General features: G+C 40.2%; 1 protein-coding gene across 1 annotated transcript in view; it reads left to right on the plus strand.

Moving 5' to 3' along the window:
• Nucleotides 1–3,390: 3,390 nt before the first annotated feature.
• Pde5a (phosphodiesterase 5A) overlaps nucleotides 3,391–17,338 on the plus strand; it is a 192,900-nt gene continuing 178,952 nt past the window's right edge. The window contains exon 1 of the mRNA XM_037207047.1: nucleotides 3,391–3,597. The gene's annotated coding sequence lies outside the window, so the exon portion shown is untranslated. The remainder of the gene's footprint in view (nucleotides 3,598–17,338) is intronic.

Raw genomic sequence — 17,338 nt, forward strand, 5'->3', positions numbered from 1 at the left:
ACATGACTTACTGCTCAGTGGTCATGTTGCCTATTAATGGAGGCCTTTAAAAAGTATGCAGATAGGAAAAATTCACAGGTGAAAGAGGCCTGTGGATTTTAAAAACATAATTGATTCTGATCATCAACCCTCCACTTTTGAACAGCTCTCACCGGGTGACCATGTGTCTCAGCTTTCTGTGACGTGCTCTATGATGGCAGAACAGTCTGCATCAGGGCTACTCAGCGTGGTGACCGTCATGCAGCCTACTCAGTGTTCAACGCTATTTCATTGTGATCAGTTCCAGTTTCAATTCCAGTGGCTCCCTGTAGCTAGTAGACAGCACAGCATGGAGACCCACACCTGTCATCCCACTACTGGGAAAGTAGAGGCAGAAGGATCAGAAGTTCAAGGTCAGTCTCTGTTGCCCGAGAGTTTGAGGCCAGTCTGGGCTATGTGAGACCCTGTCCTCTTGTCAAAAAAGAAATCTCTTTCTCTTTCTTGTTGTCATGTTTGTACAATGTAATGTTATTAGCAGAAAGTCAACTTATTTAGAAATATGATCATCTGGCATAGATCGGACTATTGATTCTTGTACTATGAAGAAAATATCTGACAATGACATTAATAATGTAGAACATTTATAAGTCAAAAGTTCAACCCTCATAATGGCATGAACCAGGTATAGTCATTAGCTAGAATTATTACAGTTATCTATATATTAATATAGATGATTAATAATAAGTTTATTATACAGTGAAGCAGTTTGCACTGCTTATTAACGTGAAGCATACACAGAGGAACTGTATTTCTTTTTTGTTTGTTCAAACTGTGTGCCATACACTGCTGTGATCCTTAAGATATTTAAAAATCTTGTCCTCCAGACCCTTTTTTTTTCATTTTTAAAGGTATCATAGTTACTTGATATAGTTTATACTTTGTACTTTTAACATACATAATATTGAACTTTTCCCAAATTAATGTGAGCCAATTAAAGTTTTACTTTATTTATTTATTTGTTTGTTTGTTTTGGTTTTTTAAGACAGGGTTTCTCCGTGTAGTTTTTTTTGGAGCCTATCCTGGAACTCACTCTGTAGACCAGGCTGGCCTCAAACTCATAGAGATCCGCCTGCCTCTGCCTCCTGAGTGCTGGGATTATAGGTGTGCACCACCACTGTCCGGCCAAGGCTTTGCTATTTTATTTGTGTATTTTATACTAATTACTATTAGTGTGACTGCTTTTAGTCTAATGCATTTGCACACAATTGTCTATATGCATACTCACAGTATTTGCTAAATAGTTTTTTCTCTAGTCGGTTTTAAAATTTTCTAGTATTTGAATGGTGATTTAGCCCTGTATATAGTATACAGCACTAATGTTCTAATGCAAGTACACAAACCTAGTTATAAGTGTCACAGACGCAAAAATCTGTAAGAATAGATGTGCTATGTATATACACATAAGAATAAGTACTAATAGCTTCTTCCTGTGATTTTTATGAATTAGCATTATTTTCATGATACATACCAATTTGTATTATCATTGTTAAAATGATGAATAGGTTTACATTTAATGGGAGTGGCTTCATGTTTTCAGTAATATAGAGAATAAGCTATAGAGCCAAACTGTTAGGATGTCCATTCCTAGCTCTCCCACATACTAGACATAGCCTTGAATGGGTCATTCAATTTATCTGTGTTTCAATTTCTTCATTAAGGAAGTAGAAAATGGCTATTTCCTTATAGGGTTATTATGAGAAATAAATTTAAGTATTTATCAAAGTGCTTTACATAGTCCTTGACATGTGTTTAGTACTCTATGAAAAATTTATTATTATATATGATTGTTACTATTATTATTGCATATAGTGTAAGGTAAAGTAAACACACTGAGACCTTGTGTCACTTTAAAGGAGAGACTTGGAGTGGAGGGGTCATTAACCAGACCTGGACATGTCACCTCCATTTGCATTCCTCTGGCAGAATGTCAGTCATAAAGTCACACCTCTCCACAAGGGAAGCCTGAAATCAGACTAGCAACGAAAACAAAGGGCCACATCCTCCCTGATGTTCTACAGATGGATGTGACCTTCTCTCTTCTCGGTGACTGAGTGATCACCCAGATTCCCCTCTCACCTCCTGTGCTGGCAGAAAGCTGGTCTTCCCTACTGAGTCACTGTTACATGTCAGCCTTGAGTACACACTTTATTTATTTTTTTTATTTTTGAGTACACACTTTAAATGCCAAGGCCTGAAGTATGATTCCTTTCTTCAGAAGACAGATAGAGCTTTTGTTTTGTTATTGTTGTCATTATTTTCTGTAGGACAGGATCAAAAAAAAAAAAAAAACTTTAATGCATTAAAAAAAAAAGTTCTAAAAAGCTGCCAGGCCAGGTGTGGTGGCACAGACCTGTAATCCCAGAACTTGAGAGACTGTGGAGGAGGATCACAGGTTGAAGGCCACCTTGTTTCAAGAAACAATAAATAAATAAATTTCACTCTTTAATAAAAATGGATGGAGTACCAATTGAAGAATAGATACCGTGAAGTCTGGTGGTACACTCCTAATCCCAGCACTTGGAAGGCAGAGGCAGGCGGATCTCTCTGAGTACCAGGACCGCCAGGGTTACATGGTGAAATCTTGCTTTTTTTTTTTTAAACCAAAAAAACTAAAAAAACAAAAAACAAAAAACAAAAAAAAAACCTAGATAATATAAATAGCATGTATTAATTCTGTTTTTTTCTCTTTTCAAATATTCACAGAGGAGTGTATTTGTAAGCTTGTACATGATATTGTTGAATGTTCTACTTTATAAAGCCAATAACAGATTCAGTCCCTGAATTGAGTGGTAAAACATCTAGTAAGTGAAGTCATAACATGCTCCTAAACTGAAGTCTCACTTCCCCTCCACAGTCTGACCACATCCTTTTCCTTTTTTCCTGAAAGATATCACTAAAATGTCATAGTCAGAGAGAGAGAGAGAGAGAGAGAGAGAGAGAGAGAGAGAGAGAGAGAGAGAGAGAGAGAGAGATGGCTACTTAATACAGAGGCAAAATTAGAAGTGAAACTATTTAGGAAACTACTGTGTTAACCAAGATGAGAGATAATTAGTACTCCTTATGCTTAATCATATGTCCACATTGACTTCTTTACTGGTTTTAAATAAACTAGGTATTTTCCTAATGTTTCTTTTCCTGGCATTTTCTTGACAAGGTTTATTCCGAGTGTCTGTGATGGCTAATCTCGGTTGTCAACTTGAGTATATCTGGAATCAGGTAAAACCCAGGCAACTGGGCACACCTGTGAAGGGTTCTCTGGATTGCAGCATTTGAGTTGGAAAGACCTGCCTTAAGTCTGGGTCACACCCTCTGTGGCAGCCTACCTAAAAGGACACGGAAGAAGGAAGCTTTTGCTTTTTGCCTGCTTGTCCTCACTCTCACTGGCAAACTCATCTGTGTTGCTGCTGAAGCGTTTCTTTCCTGGTGTCAGAACCTACTGCTTTGGGATTCCAATGTAAACTGAAGACGAGCTGCGTCATCTAGCTTTGTGGAGTGAACAACTACTGGATTCTGGCCTTTCCGTCAGGAGACATTGTTGGATTAGCCGGACCACAGCCTGTAAGCCAGTCTATTGAATCCCCTTTCTATATTCTATCAATATTTCTATATTCTATCAATACTGTTCCTCTAGATAACTCTGACTAATACAGTGTCCTATTAAATATTCATAGAACTACCCATCCATCTACCTATAATGTCTAAAAAATCTCTTTGACTTATTTTCCTTTTATATAATTTATAATGTTTTCAAATCTACTTTATAATTTGCGTACCCTTATGCTTATTGCTTGATTCTCTTCTACAAAATAAGTTCCACAAGAGCAGATTTCTTATTTTGTTATTTTCTTTTCACTGCTGTTTCTCCAATACCTAGAAGTGTAGCTGATACATAAAAGATTACTCTACAAACATTTATTAAATGTAAATAATATGATAAATATATATCAACTTTTTAGATAGCAATAAATAATTTGAATATTGATAATCCCTCCAGTTCTAGCCTATTCTAAATCACTATTACCTGGTAGGGAAATTTCATTAAAATCCTTGGGAACAAAGTGTGGTAGGAAATCAGTATTACAAGATGTCCTTGATATATAAGTACAATACCTCACCCTTAGAAAATCATAATTCATATTATCTTCTCATATATTCTGCTGTAGAGAAACCTGCCTAACTGTAAGCCAGCAATCCCAGACTTAGTATTTTTTCTTTTTCACAGAGCAACTATGTCTTAGTTAGGGTTTCTATTGCTGTGATCAAATACTATAACCAGAAGCAACTTGGGGAGGAAAGGATTATTTCAGCTTACACTTCCACATCATAGTCTATCACTGAAGGAAGTCAGGGCAGGAACCTAGAGACAGGAGCTGATGCAGATGCCTTGGAGGAGTGCTGTTTACTGGCTTGCTTTCCCGTAGCTCATTCAGCCTGTATTCTTATATCGCTCAGATCCACCAGTCCAGGGATAGCACCACCCACAGTGAGCTGGGCTCCCCCACATCAATTATCAGTCAAGAAAATGCACCACAAGCTTGCCCACAGGCCAATGGGGTGTGTGTGTGTGTGTGTGTGTGTGTGTGTGTGTGTGTGTGTGTGTATTTTCTCAGTTGAGGTTCCCTCTTTCAAATCACTCTGGTTTTTATCAAGTTGACATGAAAGTTGCCACCACAAACCACTAGTGTCCTATGGAATTCTTGTTCTGAACATCTTTACACTTTACACTTGGCAATTGCTGCTCTAGGCCAGTGAAAATAATTTTACACTAAATTGGGTTTAGCCTTGGAATGCATAGTTGGTTCAAGTGTGAAAGCAATAATTGTAATGAGCCATGTTCATTGAGCAAAGATTGAGAACCACAAGATCACCTCAACAAATGCTGACAAAGCAAGAAGCCTTGTGTTATAAAAGCACTGAACAAATGAATATATATATACATTAATTAGATATATAATTGTATTATATATGATATATATTTGGCAGTGAGAGTCTGAATGACTTTTTTCTATGCTCAGTAATAAAAAAGAATATCCACTCTCTTTTATGCAACAGTAGAGAAGAGGTCCTAGTCAGGTGATTAGAGGAGAAAAGAAGTGTTGAATGGAAAAGTAAAACTGTCTTTTTGCAGTGTTTATTGTTTTTGTAAAACAAGGAAAACCTTAGGAAACACTAGGACACTCATACATACACATGCATGCACACATACATCTTTATCCATTACAAATAATATGTGAGTTTAGCCTGTGTTTTATGTCTTTTCCTGGTGTAGGGGTTTGAATAACTATGGCCCTGTTATTTGCAGGAACATGGGCGAGGGCTTATTCACAAGAGTGTGAAGTGACTCAGATGTAACAGTATCCCTGAAAAGTCCCATCACAACAAAAGTGACCCCAAAACTGGGACTTCTGGTGAGAGGCTGGTGACCCCCCCCCCCCGTCCCGTCCCCCGGTCTCCTTCTACTGTGGAATGTCCACAGCTCCATGGCCCTTTACTTTAGAGCTAAAGAAAACAACTTTTTAATGCTTAATCACCAGGGAGTGGTACTATCTAAAAGAATTACAGGGATTAGGAGGTGTGGCCTTGCTGGAGAAAGTATGTCACTAGAAGTGGGATTTGAGGTTTCAAAAGCTCATGCTGGACTAGGCGGTGGTGGTGCAGGCCTTTAATCCCAGCACTCAGGAGGCAGAGGTTCTCTGTGAGTTCAAGGCCAGCCTGGTCTACAGAATGAGTTCCAGGACAACAGACTCCAAAGTTACACAGAAAAACCCTGTCATGAAAAAAACCAAAAACAAACAAACAACAAAAAACAAAAGCAAAACAAAAAAATCAAAAGCTTATGCTAACCAAGTTTCTCTCTGTCTTCCTCTCCCTCTCTCTTCTCACACACTCTCACTCGGCCTGTGTATCAGGGTATTAATGGGGGATTTATAAAGGCAACTCGACATAGTTAAAAGGGAGGTTTATTTTGGGGTCACTTACAACAAATAAAGGGATAGGTTATAGGATCCGGGAGAGGTGAAGTGCAGTCCAGTGCTGTTCTGTGGAGAACTCTGCTCGGTCTATATTCAGCATCCAGCATCACCAGGAACCAAGAGAGCCAGCACATCTGGATCTTGGGTCTTAAGGGCTCCCATCTCAGCCCTGCCTCAGGGGCAGGTCATAGGTAGGTGTGACACTTACCAGAAGCCTCACTGGGGGTAGTATTTCCAGGTCAAAGCTGGAACAGCTGCCCACTACAGGGTATGGCTACTGCTCCAGCATCATGTGTGCTGCCATGCTCCTGGGCATGATGATCATGGACAGACCCTCTGAAACTGTAAGCAAGCCCCTCATCAAATGCTTTCTTTCATAAGACTTGCCTTGGTCACGATGTTTCTTCCCAGAAATAGAACAGTGAGTAAGACACCTAGGGAACAGCAAACACATAGCTATTCACCCCAGATAGGACATGACAGCCTGAAGAGATTATCCCATCCAAGTCCTGTGTGGTGAGGGTTTAGTCACAAGAGTGTGAAGTGACTCAGAAGCGACAGCATCCCCGAAAAGTCCCATCACAACACAAGTGACCCAAAACTGAGGGTCTCACCCTCAGTCAACTTCATGTCTCCTAGTTTTTCTTTGACTACCTCCCAAGAAAATATGTAACTGGGAGGGAGGGTGTCTGTCAAGGAGTGGTGGCTGGGACTTCTGGTGAGGGGCTGGTGACCCTCTCTGTCTCCTTCAACTATGGAATGTCCACAGCTCCATGGCCCTTACTTTGGAGCTAAACAAAACAACTGTATTGTTTTATTTATTTTGTTGCCATGGCTGCAGCGCTGCCTCATGATGGCAATGGTCATATTATGCCTGGAGGAAATAACCATAACGTTACATAATGATCACAGAATTCAAGACTCATATACAAAAATCAGTTATATTACTATCCATCAGCACTGACTAAAAGAGAAACAAACTTGAGAAAATAGCATAATTGTTAACAGTATCAAAAGGAATAAAGTATTTGGATTTAATGTAGCAAAAGAGGTATAACAAACTGGAGTACATTGAAAACATGTACAATCACCAGGTAAATGTCCAAGAAATGGAAAGGCAGCCTTTGTCCACACTTTGAAAGACTTGAAGTTACAAAGATGACAGTTCTTCTCCTAAAGAGTTCTACAGACTCAATACAATGACTATCAAAACACACACTGATTTATCCTTTCATAGAAATTGATGAGCTTGTCTTAAGATTTGTATGGATATTCAAGAGTTATAAAATAGCAGACACTCTTAAAAGAAAACAAAGACATAATGCAATGATTTCAAAACTTGTTACAACACTACAACAATGAAGGCAATAGAGAACTAGCCACATCTAAATCTCTAGACCAGAGGTTCTCACCCTTCCTAATGCTACAACCCTTTAATACAGTTCCTCATGTCGTGGTGACTCTCAACCATAAAATTATTTTTATTGCTACTTCATAACTGTGATTTTGCTACTGTTATGAATCGTAATGTAAATGTTTTTGGAGACAGAGGTTTGCCAAAGAGGTCATGACCCACAGGTTGAGAGCCACCACTCTAGACAGACAGATACAGATTAAGGTATATGTAGATATAGACATGGATAATATATAACATTATGGTGGAGGATTTGGGGTAGGTTGATGAAAGAATTCACCCTGTAAACCAAAGTAGAAGGGTTTTTATTTAGCATACTGCAAAGAGGTCCGGATGTGGTAGTAACAGAGGAGCCTGTTCTTGTGTAGAGCAATGGGTTGTAGAGGTCTCCATTATGGAGGGGCACTCATGCTGTCCGGGTGAGTCATATTTGTATGTAGTCCAGGCGTATAATGATTGAAATGCCAATGACAGTGGCCTGTGGTACAGGTTTGTGGCTAATTCTGTTGGGATGCATCATTCTGCTATATCAGTTTCACTGTTTGAGATGATGAGGTCGCTGGCTTTCTTTTGGGGAATCCAATCTGAACGTGGCTCACACTGGGGGTTTATTCTTCTTTCTTGTCTTTCCATCACAGCCTTTCCACCACATTCTACTCTGATGGAGCAATAACCCCAAACTTGTGATATTGGAGATCTCCAGTAGCTTCTTTCAACTGAGCAAGTCCCACATGTTGGCTTTACCTATCATTTATCTTCTAGGGGTACCAAAAAAGTGAACCATATTCAAGGGCAGTTTTGCTCAAAGGTCTAGGTTGTGTGGAACAGGGGGTTTAAGTAGTGCATCTTACAGCAAGGGTCTAAAGCCTGGCTGAAACATCATCCCAAGATAGAACTGATGAACCTTAGAAGAATCAAACCTGGCTCAAAGGTTTAAAATGAAGGGATCAAGTACAAGAAATGGAAAGATGACTATGAGAAAGATGACTATGAGGAAGATGATGACTGAGGAAGATGACTATGAGGAAGATGATGACTGAGGAAGATGATGACTGAGGAAGAAGATGACTATGAGGAAGATGACTATGAGGAAGATGATTATGAGGAAGATGACTATGAGGAAGAAGATGACTATGAGGAAGATGATGACTGAGGAAGATGACTATGAGGAAGATGATGACTGAGGAAGATGACTATGAGGAAGAAGATGACTATGAGGAAGATGACTATGTGGAAGAAGATGACTATGAGGAAGATGACTATGAGGAAGATGATGATTATGAGGAAGATGACTATGGTCCCAGCAAGGGAAGCAACCAGGACAACTATGACCAGATGTTTGGTTCAAAATCCCACCAGTCAAATCTTCCTTTTCTTCCATGCTCCCCAAAGGTTACTTTGGGGGTTTTAGGAAGAGCTCTGTGTGTTCTGTGGTTTTTCTTTACCAGTTGTGCCTCCTGTTGGGATAGATCAGGTTCTCACTGACTGTCTTAGGGATGTCTATTGCTGTTCTAAACACCATGACCAAAAGCAGCATGAGAAGGAAAGAGTTTGTTTCAGCTTATAGTTATTAGATTAAAAAAAAAAAATCCACCACTGAGGGAATTCAGGGCAGGAAACCAAGCAGGAACCTGGGGCAGGAACTGAAGAGGCCGTGAAGACTGCTTACTGGCTTGCTCCTCATAGCATGCTCAGTCTGCTCTCTTATTCCATCCTGGACTCTCAGCCCAGGGATGGCACTGTCTACAGTGGGCGGGGCTCTTCCACATCAATCATTAATCAAGAAAATGCTCCACAGTCATGCCCATGGGCCAGTCTGGTAGAGTAATTTTCTCATTTGAGGTTCTCTCTTCCAAAATGACTCTGGATTGTGTCAAGTTGCAATAAAACTAGTCATCACACTGACCATGTAGCTATACTTGGAAGCCCAGTGGACATTACCCTCTGTAATGGCTTTTCTCTTTGCAGAGTGTACACTAGTTAGAGTCCATCCTCTGGGATCTCAATGACCTCTTTGATCAAGAGATCAATATTACCTGTTCTCATAGGCCCTTTGTCCTTACTGAGTTTAGCCTCCAAGTATGACTGTTAGATATCTATAAGGTCAATTGTACCAGTCTTGAAGGAGAAATAGTAGTTTAAAATTTAGCTGTTTAAGGTTTAGATAGAACATAACTTAAAAAAAAATCAGATTTTAGACCAAGTTTGACTTGGTTATACTACATAGTTGAAACCCTGACATACTACTTGGCAGAAAGCTTAAGTAATTATTTTTTTAAACTTTTTTATTATTGCCGTGCATGTGATGTGATGTGATGTGATGTGATGTGATGTGTGTGTGTGTGTGTGTGTGTGTGTGTGTGTGTGTGTGTGTAATGTACACATGCAGGTTGGAGGACATTTTTGTAGAGACAGTCTTCTTCCTTGATTACCAGATTTGTACAGCAAGGACTTTGCAAATGATCCATCTTGCTGGCTCATGAGTAACTACAATCTTAAATTTTTGCCAGTTTCTATAAATGTTACCAAAGTATCCAGGAAGTTGTATTTGAAACACAGACAATATTAAATAATAACAACAAAATTTATTAACAGGTCTGTAGGCATTTTTATCATTATTGTATCAACAAACATAAAGAAACTAATTTGATATATATCTTTATTTGTGTGCATTTAAATGAATTTGGACTAAGTGTATATAAGTGCATAACACTTACTTATAAGTCAGTTTGAGTCAAACCTTCTTAGGGTGGATTTTATCCTTAACATATAGCTAAAAGTGGTATGCAGAAAAAACATCAAATTATAGACACAGGCTACCAGTAGATGAGCAGACAGGACACTATGTAAACAATTATATAAAACTGATAATTATGAGTACTCTAACAAAGAAGTTCAAAGGACATTAACACAACTCTATTTAATCAGAGTATACCATTAGTAAAAACAATACAGAGAACTCCGCAGACATAGAGCTTAGCCTAAATATTGAGAGGGGCAGTGGAGGCAAAAAACGCCAAGGTTAAGTTTGTTTCGTAGACTTCTGTTAAAGAAGTAAGGTAACTAGTGTTAGGAAGAAAACGATGAGACAGAAACTGGAATTATGGCCCATTTAATTTGTGGGGAGAGATTTGATAACACTTTAATGAACATAAAATATTTTCTTCTCAGGTCTAAGAATAAAATTTGCTTCAGTTTCTTAGACTACAGCCCAGTGGTGAGTCTAAACAGCCAGAAGGAGCTTGTCCCATGTTGGGACAGGGGATCAGTGACTCCAGTTCCTAAAAGAGCATTACTCCAGGGTAAAGGCACCCATGATGTTCCTAAGGGACTCAAGAAGCAACTCGCAAAAGCCTGTACTGTTTTCTGAAAGAAATTTCCGATGGCACCCCTCCTACCGTAAGAACTGTCTGGTGTTGGGGCCAACAGCTAGAGTGAGGACGCTGGAACAATTTCAGACAGAGGAGGATCCACTAATGTGGTATCATAGAGAATTCTTCAGATGAGCGGGAAGAATGTAGTTAGGCCCCAGAAGGCACAGCTGAAAGAGGAGGGAAGGAAAAATAGCAGTGTCTGCTGTAAACGAGCAAATCCACCCAGCTGTGGAACAGATCCACACTGTTGCTTGGTATCCAATGGAGGCAGAGAAGAAAGAGAGGTCAGCCCTGGGTGTCCAGACTCCTCCCAAGAGTTGCTTTGCCAGAAATCCTCTGTTTTTAGCGGAGGAGGGCCTTTCAACAGAAATGTCTGTTAGTAACAAGTCAGGTCCTTTGCCCCAGAGGCCTGTGGGAGTTTTTCAAAAGAACAATGGTTTACTGAAGGTCCTGAGGAAGTAAGAGGCTGTTTCCAGAGTGTGAGGGAATTAGTAAGGGTGTGGGGACTGAAAGTACATTAGATGGAAATATAGACTCTCTTAGACCTAAGACTCATGAAAATTACACCTGCTAGGAGATTGAATATTTCCTCCAGAATATATACTGAAATTTAATCACCATTGCACTTCTGTTAAGGACTAAGACCTTAAATTATTGCTTTGCATTTTTATGGCTCTAGTCTCGTGAATTAATTAATGCTGTTATCCCAGGATTGGGTTAAAGATATAAACAATGAGTTTGGCCTTTCTTTATTCTCTCTCTCTCCCCCCTCTCTCTGTATTCATGTGTGTATATGTACATGTGCAGATGCATGTGCTTCTGTGTGCATGGAGGCCAGAAGAGAGCATTGTATCCCCCAAGGCTGGAGTTGCAGGCATTCATGGGATGCCCAACTTGGTACATGGGAACTGGGATCCAGACTCTGGGCTTTGCAAATGTACAGTGAACACTCTGAGCCCAGGAGCCTCTCTAGCCTTCTTCGAGGTCTCTGTATCTTGCACATGCTCACTTACCTGTTCATCACGCTGTGTCACAGAACAAAGACCTCATGAGATGATGGTGCCATGCTGTCAACCTTCCCAGCTGCCAGGATCATGAAGCCATTAGTTTCTATCTTTGTAAATTACCCAATCTGTGGCATTCTGCTGCATCAGGAGAAAATCGGTTACACTATCTTACAGTCTCACTTTTCTTGCCAGCATATCACTTTCCACAAGATCAAAAGAAGTGTTGCCTGCTGTGGGATGATTTGTATGTCCTGTGGGAGCCCTTCTTGGGTTCTTTGTGGCGTTACCCAGCAGGTCCGTATAGAGGATGATTAGGACCATGGGCCTGAGTGCAGGTGTTTGAGATGGTCTGCACTTGGCTGTGCTGGGGGATGGTCTGTATGTCAAGTTGTTCTGATTGATAAATAAATAAAACCTGATCGGCCGTGGCTAGGCAGGAAAGATAGGTGGGACTAACAGAGAGGAGAAATAAAAGGACAGAAAGGCAGAAGGAGACGCTGCAGCCGCCGCCATGACCAGAGACACTGCAGCCGCCGCCATGACCAGCAGCATGTGAAGATGCCAGTATGCCACCAGCCACGTGGCAAGGTATAGATTTATGGAAATGGATTAATTTAAGCTATAAGCACAGTTAGCAAGAAGCCTGCCACGGCCATACAGTTTGTAAGCTATATAAGTCTCTGTGTTTACTTGGTTGGGTCTGAGCGGCTGTGGGACTGGCGGGTGACAGAGATTTGTCCTGACTGTGGGCAAGGCAGGAAAACTCAAGCTACAGTTGCCTATGTGGGAAGGAGAATTTTACATACATACATACTTATGCATAGAAATTTACTCAGAATGCTTTGAAGGGCATCAAAATTTTAAAGGTCCTTGGAAACTTTTAGCCTCAGAATAACTTTACTAAAAAGACAATCCGAAAGAGCTAGTTCCATTCATCACTTATATGCAACATTACAAACTTGTCTCATTTGAAGCAGAGAGTAAAATGTGTCTACAGTCAAGCCTGAAGCTAACAGGGTTAGAGCACAAAATGGCTTTCTAAAAAAACTCATTACTTCATGGCTCTTCTGTCTTGCTCTTGTCTTAGACAGTGGTTTCATCTACAAGAAAACTGCGCAGTCTCTGGCTGCTCAGAGAACACAAAGTCATGCTATTTGCCTGCCAGGAAGCTGGCCGGGGTGGGAACCTTGTATATCCAGCTGTAGGATTATACCGATGGCAGTTGTTTGACAAGACAGGGGAAGGATGTCCAGGGAAGATTGTGGGGTCATCCTGGGCCAAGCTTCTCAAGTTCCTAGCTGTCTCCTTTTAAAGCCTGTAGGGCTAACCACACGCGGGTTCCAGCTTTGATAAAAGTGAATCATAGGATGGAAATAAGCACGCTATCTGGCACACAGTTTAGCCTCATTTCTTCAGACACTGACTCCACACAGTTGCCTTCTGTGGGAGTAGCAATGACTAGCAAATATTTGTAAAGAATTTATATTTTATCCAATGGTTTGACATAAATTATATCAGGTAAAACACATAACATCTGAAAACTGGTATTTCATAGGTAAATAGCCTATTACATGAATTGCAGAGATGTGCTTAGGTTTCTAAAACTTAAATTGCTCTGTTTACAAAACAGCAATGCTAAAATTCACCCTTCTTTCTCTTGTATTGATAAGACTATTATTGCACACACTGTGTATGTGTTTAGGACTAAATGATGTTTTGCTGGGCCAAGATTCCAATGCCTACTGGGTAGTTTGGGAGCCAAATGTGGAAGACTAATCTGTCTTCTTACCCCTGTTTCTATTTTAATATGATTTTATTAGCTTTTAACTTTTTGCATCATATATTTTATAAGCTATCTGCCCCTAATCCTTTTGTAATAAAATGAAACTATAAATAATCATACTTTCATGGAGTAGTATAATTAGTTGTTGGTTGTTCTGGATTATGTAGTATGTGACTGTGGGAATGAAGCACAGGAAACAGGAGACAATCTTAGTCCATTGTTTAGGAGCACCAATATACTTACCAGTTTTGGATACATAAATTACAAAAAGGAGGTTCTCCTTAACTTCAGGGAGGATTTTTCACTTTAGTGTATGGGGGAAGTGGCGAGTGGGTGTTTGTTAGTGTCTTTGTATATGACAACTGTGTGTGAGTTAGTGTTTCAGCTACATCTACCTGGGTCTTCCTATCAGCGGTCTTCTAACTTGTGATCCATCACTATCACCATGCCCGATTTACAAGAGAGAAAACCCATGAGGAAGTGGTATCTTGCCCAGACTCACACTGCTGGGAAGTAGCAGCCAGGATTCAAAGCCACCTGGCTGGTGATGAGCATCTTATATCACTATGCAACATCAGCTTGAACAAGACAGCTGTACACCTAGCTCTCTGAGTTCCAACCCTGATGACTCAGTAGCATTGTCTAGGAAGGGGAGGTTAAAAGTATCCTTTGGAACTGCATTCAGAATCATGAACTAGATTTTCTAAAAGGCCCATATATGATTTTTTTTCTTGTACTCTGGGCAAGAACTGTAAGATGAATTGCTAAACAGTCTTATTAATAAAAAAAAACCTGGAGCCAGATATTGAGGTGAACACTGCAGATCAGCCAACCTCACCTCACAAACTCCTCCAGCCTCCAGAGAGACCTACTTCCTGTATACCTACGCTTATATGCCTTTCCGTCCCTGCCTTTTTACTTCCTCTCTCCGCCCAGCTCTATCACTTCCTGTCTGTCTGTACAGACCTCCAGACCTCTATGGTTAACTAGTGCTGAAATTAAAGGCATGTGCCACCACACCTGGCTCTGCTCCCAGTGAGGCCTTGAACTCACAGAGATCTGGATGGATCTCTGCCTCCCAAATGCTGGGATTAAAGGCGTGTGCTACCACTGCCTAACCTCTATGTTTAATATGGTAGCTGGCTTTTCTCTCTGATCTCCATGCAAGCTTTATTTATTAGAGCACAAATAAAATATCACCACAAAGACCCACTGAAATAGATGAGTTTTTGATTTTCACTCACAAGCTATAGTATACTTCAAGGATTACATGCTTTTCAGTCTTTGGGATATAAAAATTACTAAAATGAAGTCAGTATCATGGTGACAAAATAAACCATGATCCAAAGAAACCTAACCATTTATAGGTCCCTCACTACCATTTCCTACTAATAAATGAGATACAATTGCAGCAGTAGGGACTGACCCTTATTTTAGGGGCCATATAAATTCAGTAAGAGTGACAACATTCTGAGGAATCTTCCACGGACTTTCATTCGTGAAGTATTGCACAGAATCATTTGGAATCTACCAAACAGTAAGAAAATAGTACCAAAAAATCATGAATAATGATAACTTAGGCAGTGTAGTGGTTTGAATGAGAACAGAACTTAGGCAGTGTAGTGGTTTGAATGAGAACAGTCCCCATAGGCTCATATGTTTGAATGCTCAGTCCCCAGTTCCTAGAACTATTTGGGAACGATTAGGAGGTGTGGCCTTGCTGAAGTAGATGTGCCCTTTATTGGAGGAGTTGTGTCACTGGGGTTGGGCTTTGAGGTTTCAAAAGCCCACACCAGGCCCATTCTCTTTCTCTCGCTGCCCCTTATAGATCAGATGTGAGCTCCCAGCTAGTGCTCCACTGGCCTGCTGCTGTGCCCCCCGCCATGATGTTTGTGGACTAACTCTCAGAAGCTGTAAGCAAGTGCCCAATTAAATGCCTCCCAATACAGGTTGCATTGGTCATGGTATCTATTCAGAGCAATAGAAGAGTAACTAAGACAGGTAGAGACTAAGTTAACATTGTCCCTGATAGGAAACAAATAAAAACAGGCTAAAGGAATGCTCTAGTGAGATTACTGAACAATAGTATTGAGTAACTAGTATTTTAACTGAACTTTTTCAAGGTTTTTAAAGCATCTGCCAATCAGAAAGGCGTCCACATCTTTATAGGCTGCACTCTTGCAGGCCTTAGCTTGCCAGGCAGGCCTGATCTGTTCTGGGGGGCTAGCAGGGCAGATGGACATGGCGGCAGCTTGCAGAGCCCTGCTCCCTGCAGAAGCCTCCCTGGCCTGGCTTCGAGATTCGGTCAGCTGACGTGCTGTTTACTTTGTTCTTTTGTTTTGTTTTTGCATTTGTGTCTCCTTTCAGAAAAAAAAATGACTCATTGATTCTTCACTTTCAGAGGTTACCTTAGGCAGTTACTCTGTTTCTTTAATTGTTTTTCTTATAAGAAGAGGATGCTGATCTAAAGCTTTGCTTCAGTTTCAAGGTAATGCATTTGTTTAAAGCTAGCTTCTGCAGATTACAATGAAAAGTAGCCAAATATTAATTTTAACTTTAAAATGTATTTATTTTTATTTTTATTTTATGTGCATTGGTGTCTCATCAGCATGTGTGTCTGTGTAAGGCTGTCAGATGCCCCAGAAGTGGAGTTACAGACTGTGAGCTGCCATGTGGGTACTGGGAATTGAACCTGGGACCTCTGGAAGAATAGCCCGTGTTTTTAACCACAGATCCATGAAAAGTAGCCGAATGTTAATTAAAAAAAAAAAAACAACAGTCGTTATGTCATAATGTCATCAACAGAAGTTTGTCCAAAGGTATACTACTCCACACACGACAATAGATGCAAGAGATTGGAGAGGTGGCTCAGCAGCTGAGAACCTTGACTGCTATTCCAGAGGACCTGGGTTAGATTCCCAGAGCCCACATTCCTGCTCACAACCATCTGTAATTCCAGTCCCAAGGGATCTATCTGACTCAGACATACATGCAGGAAACACACGCACACACACACACACACACACACACACACACACACACACACACTACTAATCTGGGTTAATAAATACTGTATTTTCTTTCCCACCAAGGAAGTTTACAAATACTTTCATGTTTTTGTCCCACCTGAAATGCAAGATTCATAAGGAAAATGAAGATGGAAAAGTCATGAAAAGTTACTTGGCTCTGACATGTACTCCCAAATCAATATCCCATGGCCTACTGTCTCCAAAGCCAGAGTGTTAAGGCACATGTCAGGATTGCAAACTGCCACTATAACATAGCTTTTGCCTAAAAAGGAAAAGAATGAAAAGAGAAGAGAGTTCACGTTTTGAACATTCAGATGTGTTAAATATTATGGTAGGGATGTTTACATAGTATATCATTGAAATCCCGATAATGGTTTTGTGACATAGCTATTTTTATAAGAGAGTCACTTGAAGTTCAAAGAGAGTCAATCCCTTGTCAAGAATACACTGTTAGTAAGTTAGAGTTTGACTATCCGAAGACCCTAAAACCCAGCTAAGTCTTTCTGGGTTTTTGCCTCCACATCGTCATGGGTTATGTTTGATGTGGAGAATAGTTACCGCACACAGAAGAAACAGGATGGTTTTGACTTCTGACACAGTAAGCTTTTATGTTCTCATCTTAAGAGGCCTTTAAAAATAGCACATCTATATCTATATGATATATATTATCAATGATCTTAACCCTGTTTCCTCAGTTATTGAATGGACTGAAGTCTTACT

The sequence above is a fragment of the Peromyscus leucopus genome, chromosome 6, assembly GCF_004664715.2.
Source record: "Peromyscus leucopus breed LL Stock chromosome 6, UCI_PerLeu_2.1, whole genome shotgun sequence".
Classification (NCBI taxonomy): Eukaryota; Metazoa; Chordata; class Mammalia; order Rodentia; family Cricetidae; genus Peromyscus; species Peromyscus leucopus.